At 33.5% G+C, this 6,000-nt stretch overlaps 1 protein-coding gene across 1 annotated transcript in view; it reads right to left on the minus strand.

Moving 5' to 3' along the window:
* slc38a3a (solute carrier family 38 member 3a) overlaps positions 1–3,873 on the minus strand; it is a 60,090-nt gene extending 56,217 nt beyond the window's left edge. Inside the window, exon 1 of the mRNA XM_067387920.1 lies at positions 3,710–3,873. The gene's annotated coding sequence lies outside the window, so the exon portion shown is untranslated. The remainder of the gene's footprint in view (positions 1–3,709) is intronic.
* Positions 3,874–6,000: the final 2,127 nt, after the last annotated feature.

The following is a 6,000-nucleotide window of genomic DNA, read 5'->3' on the forward strand; positions in this document are numbered from 1 at the left end:
CCACGGGAAAACCGCTGACTTGGCAACACTGATTATTGGCCAACGCTGTTCACGTGTTTTTGCACACAAAAAGTATTCTCATCGCTTCATAACATTAAGTTTAAAGCACTGTAGTCACATTTTAACGATGTCTTTACTAAAAAACTCTTGGATTTCATCAAAAATATCTTAATTTGTGTTCCGAAGATGAACGAAGGTCTTATGGGTTTGGAACGACAAGAGGGTGAGTAATTAATGACAGAAATTTCATTTTTGGCTGAACTTGGCCTAACACTTTAATCAATATTGTTATGCAAGTTGTGCATTTAAAGCTCTGCAAGTTTAAAATGAATAATAGGACCAAAATTATGCCTATCAATAAATGAGAAACATCAAAAAGAACAAAATCACCTTGAGTCACGAAGCCATGCTTCTTTACCAATTCAAACTCTCTTGCAGCACACTTTTCATGCATATTAAGCAAATAATTAATGTTTGCTTTTCATTTATGAGGAATTAAATACCAGCTGCACTGATATCCCAAACAGACTAACATCAGAATAATCTACTAATGCTAGCAGGGTTCAGATCAGAACACCCGTCCTAATGCATCACCATCAAACCAAAATTGAATTCTGAATCAAATACAAAATTGCCATCCCAAAATGCCTTAGGATAAGAATAAATAACCTTTGTCGAGGCATTTTTCTATTGAACCACCTTTTAAACAACTCTAAACTTGATTAGTTTGCCCTAAGGGCATGTCCCAATGACATTTTAGTACATTTCAAAGGTCATAAAATAAGAAAAAGAGTAATATTATTCTATAATATGAATATATTTCATGTATTCACCTGTTATCTTGTCCTGTGAAATGTCACTTAAGATAACTGGGACACAAGAAGAACAAGCCTGAGACATCTAAGAGGAGGTGCGTTCAAAATGACAGGATTAGAGATAAATCAATTCTTTTGAAGTCAAAATGTGATTATTATGCTCCGTCTAACAGCCCCTGTGTTTGGATAGACTTAAACAGAAAGGAAGAGAAAAAAAGGAGATAGACAGGGAAATCGTGCTTTTACTCTTCCTCACCTAATCACTGGTTAGAGCACAGCACCTTCTGTGCCTTTATCTACCACCTCAACCACCTGCGTGCTCTACAGAGTGAACTCATGATACTGAATATCTCAGCTTCACCTAGGTCACTTCTGCTGGGTCTCATCTGTTACCCAGACGCTCTGGGCTGATGCTACACTAAGGCACAGGTGCACAGGAACATAAGTAACTCCATTCATATTTCATATTCATTGTGCATTCATACCCAAATGACCCGTTACTGAAGCCGTAACATAGTAAGTCTTAAAATAAAGCCTGTAAAAAAAAAAAAAACGATGACAGAGGAAGGCAAGTTATAAACACACAACAGGCAACTAGCTCTTAGAAAGATAATCTTTGTGTCCAAACAAATCCGTTTATATCATTTTCTAAAAAAAATGATTTAATGACTCTTTACACTCTGATGTAAAATAAGAACTACTAAAATACTTTCCTTATAATCTAATCTAATCTAATCTAATCTAATCTAATATAATATAATATAATATAATATAATATAATATAATATAATATAATATAATATAATATAATATAATATAATATAATATAATATTCAGGAAGATTAGAATTTTCTATTTGAGCTGGAAAAAAGTGGCTTTATATATATATATATATATATATATATATATATATATATATATATATATATATGTATATGTGTGTGTGTGTGTGTGTGTTTGTACACATAAGAAATAAAAGTTTTACCCATGGGCGTAGAATACGCAGGGGACGGGGGAGACGTGCACTTTTAATAAAACATAAATTCTTCCACGGTACTTTTTGCAAGAACTGTCGTTTTATTCTTAACTAAAAAGAGGCGATGTAAACATTATGGAGCACTCACTCTGCTGTAATATATGTTTCATTCATACTGGAAGCCGGAGGGCGCTCTCTCACAGAATGTCCAAATGGTTTCATAGAAGTAATTCAACTATTCGCTGTAGCAGCAGCTGAATAAAATGCAGAAGCATATTGACTGACAAAATGCGAAGACAAACACATGAATGAGACAAGATATGTGTTTTTCAAGCCATCTCAAGGTCTTTATTGACAATTAAGTATATGAATAATGCAATGCTATTTTTTGACAACCTTTTTCTTTTTTTTTTTTAAATAAGTCTCTTATGCTCGCCTATACTATTATTTAATCAAAAAATAGGCTACAGTAAAAACAGTAATATTGCGAAATATTATTACAAACTAAAATAGCTGTTTTTTATGTGAATATACTTTAAAATGTGATTTAAAATGTGATCCAAAGCTGAATTTTACAGCATCATTACTCACATGATCCTTCAGAAATCATTTGAATATGCTGATTTGCTTGTGGAAACTTTTCTGGATTCTTTGATGAATAAAAAAAGTTCAATGAACAGCATTTATTTGCATTTACAGTCACTTTGATAAATTTAATGCATCCTTAATAAATAAAAAGTATTAATATCTCTCTTTTTTTAATCTTACCACAAATATTTGAATGGTAAAATGGTTTCCACAAAAATATGAAGCAGCACAACTGTTTTCAACATTTATAATAATCAGAAATATTTCTTAAGCAGCAATTCAGCATATTAGAATGATTTCTGAAGGATCATGTGACTGAAGACTGGAGCAATGATTCGGAAAATTCAGCTTTGTAATACTATTTCACAATATTACTGTTTTTACTGCATATTTTGATTAAATAAATCCAGCCTTGGTGAGTAGAAGAAACATAGGCCTATTTCAATTGTACAATTACAATTGTAATGTTTCCAAACCGTTTTGATAGGTACTGTATTTTCTGCCTTATTCTGTTAGATATTGGTTATTGTTCAACAATGTATTTGATTTCTTATAAAAGGCAAATTGATTTCAAATTAAAAAAGCAAGAGATGAGATTTAAAAAAAAAAAGGAAAATCTATAAATTAGACAAAAGTCAGATAAAAACTGGTATTGCACCCAACATTTCTGTCCCCCTCACTTATGTAATGATGGCTACACCCTTGGTTTTACCAAAAAAAAAAAAAGAGAAAAGAAACACTATTTCTATTAGTCTTTTAATGGAATTTTTTCTTTCTTTCTTTTATACAACAAGCAGACAGTTACACCACCTTGACATTTCATCATTTGCCATAGGCTGTCTGTCAAACCGTAGTGGGCTTCCTACCAAGACAGCATTTTTGTGGGTATCATGCAGACTTTTTGAGCTTCCCAGGCGCCTTTCCCTTTAAGTTCACCTTATTATGATTTAGTTTTGACATCTGCACGCGCACCTAGAATGCCAAAAATGCTATCTTTGTAGGCACAGCAGCAGGATTTGAGACACAGACATTAACAGAGGAAAGTTTCTGCTGTTTCTAGGCGACAGAAAGTGATATTCAAATAACCCACACAAAGAATTAACAGACCTATGACAGATTATTATATTTAGAAACGGTGCTCATCGGTCACAGGGGCAATAGTTTGTATCCTGTGAGGAATAGTAATGTCATCGTTAGAAGACTACGACTAAAATGTGGGTCACAACGGATAAAAAAAAAATAAAAAATAAGGAAAACGACGACATATGTCGTGCCTTTGAGAAATGTATTATATGAAAAATATCACAATATTAAAAACGTTCGGTCTTACCGGACAGATTTTCTGTGATGGAAAATAACTGAGAAATGTCCTTCAGATGAAGCTCTCCCCGTAGTTTACCTCAGATAAAACATATAACACCAAAAAAACTTGAGGATGGGGATGTGAGGACCGTCCGGTATGAATTACTGCCGTTATTCTCATTGACTTGGAGCCCGTGAGTCGGTTTTGACGGGTTTTTAAAGTGGGCTGTAACGACTCTTCAGTTTCCCCGCCTCCGATTGTCTAGACCGAGCCGCGTCCAATCGAATCATTCCATGGAATCTTCGTCACACACTGGACGCAACTCTCCCGTTCTAATCAAAGTAGCTTGTAAGCGCGTGCGCTGAATATTACGGGTCCGTTCCACAGTCTATGGTCCGTTCAGATTGTGGCGCGTCGCGTCGCGTCGCTCACATTTGATTGGTCGACTAGGGTATAATGGGGAGGGGAGGGCGAGGAAACGTCAGAATTCAATAATGCACTATTCTCGACCTCTCGCATGCTGTGCTGCTGATGAAGTGTTGATGGACGCGAGAAATCTATCTATCTATCTATCTATCTATCTATCTATCTATCTATCTATCTATCTATCTATCTATCTATCTATCTATCTATCTATCTATCTATCTATCTATCTATCTATCTATCTATCTATCTATCTATCTAGTCTGTTTATCTATCTATACACTGCACCTTCTGACTCTTTTAATATAATTTTACTAAATATCATTAAAAAACATACATATTTTCTTTAAACATTTGCTAGAATATTCAAAATTTCACTGTATTTTCACTTAGCCTATAAGTGGGATCAACATTATGTTAGGCCTATATCATTTTAATAATTACATTAACTTTCACACACTGATTAAATTTTTGCTATCTCTAGACATCTGAATTTATAATCTGAAAAAAAAAAAACCTCTGTGAATATGTTTGCTACAAAATTCACATTTCATCCTGTAATGAGTTTGATGTTTTGGTAAAACAGCAAATGGCTCATATCTTTGTTTTGTTGTTGTTTTGTTTATGTATGTGCTCAAATTTTCTACAGCAAGTGCATTCTGTTGATTAGGAAAAACGGGTTCATTTGGATTCAGATACAGGTAATTATGGGATCCATTAAGCCTGCAAGCTATTGGAGAGGTAAGCAGCAGCTCTGTATGTGTGCATGTTTTAGAGGGACTATAGAAAGGGCGACAGCATGCGTGCAACATATGGCCCAATACATAAAGGAAATATAGACCCAAGTCATATATCCGGCATGTGTCCGCATAGCAAGGATATACAATAACGACAAATCCCCAACAATTTGATGACTTCAAAGACCAGTTTAATATTGAGTGTGGATGTCACACAGCGCTCTGGCTATGGGGAGCTAGATCTTAAAGGCAAAGGCATATCCCCAACCACTGTGCCCTGCTGTACTGGTCCAGGTGCGTCAGTACAGCTGCATGCATATCACGCATGTAGCACAGCAGTGAGGATCTCCGGACAGCCTTTGGGGGAAAGTTAAAGGGGCCACTGTGTATCTCTGCACAGCCAGAGACCGAAATACTGATATCCTTAACAACCTCACAACCAGGAAGTATGGGAATTCATATTCAGCCTTTTATAAATGTTAGGGGACTTTTAATGTATTTTGAAGTTTACATTTATATGGATATGGTGTTTTTTCATGCATGAATACATTTAATAATTTTGAGGATTATGATTAATGTTTGGAATGTATATTTTTGATGACTTTTCATATATACGTATGTGTATATATATATATATATATATATATATATATATATATATAATATATATATATATATATATATATATATATATATATATATATATATATATATACACACAGTTAATACCAAAAATTATTCAGACATTTTTGATATTTTTTATATATTTTTACTAGTGGGTGCAGGACACTATAGTTCATTTATGTAAGTGAGGATAGCAAAATAAAGTAAACTGTGACATATTATACCCAAAAATTCTTCATAGTGGACTACCAGTAAAATTGATTAAAAAAAAATTGAACCAAAAATTATTCAGACACTTTGACCTGACCATGATTTGCTTAAGTGTTATATGACATAATTAAAATTATTTTTTTTTCTGACACAGTTTAACTCTGAGATGTTGTCACATTTTATTACCATTTTATTTTAACTTTACTGAATAAACTGTATTAATGAATTAAATGTTCAAGGTGTCTCAATATATTTTGGTTTGACTATATATATAATATGATTTAAGTATACAACTTATTTAAAATCTTCAAGTCATTTTTCATG

The sequence above is a fragment of the Chanodichthys erythropterus genome, chromosome 6 (assembly GCF_024489055.1).
Source record: "Chanodichthys erythropterus isolate Z2021 chromosome 6, ASM2448905v1, whole genome shotgun sequence".
Lineage (NCBI taxonomy): Eukaryota > Metazoa > Chordata > Actinopteri > Cypriniformes > Xenocyprididae > Chanodichthys > Chanodichthys erythropterus.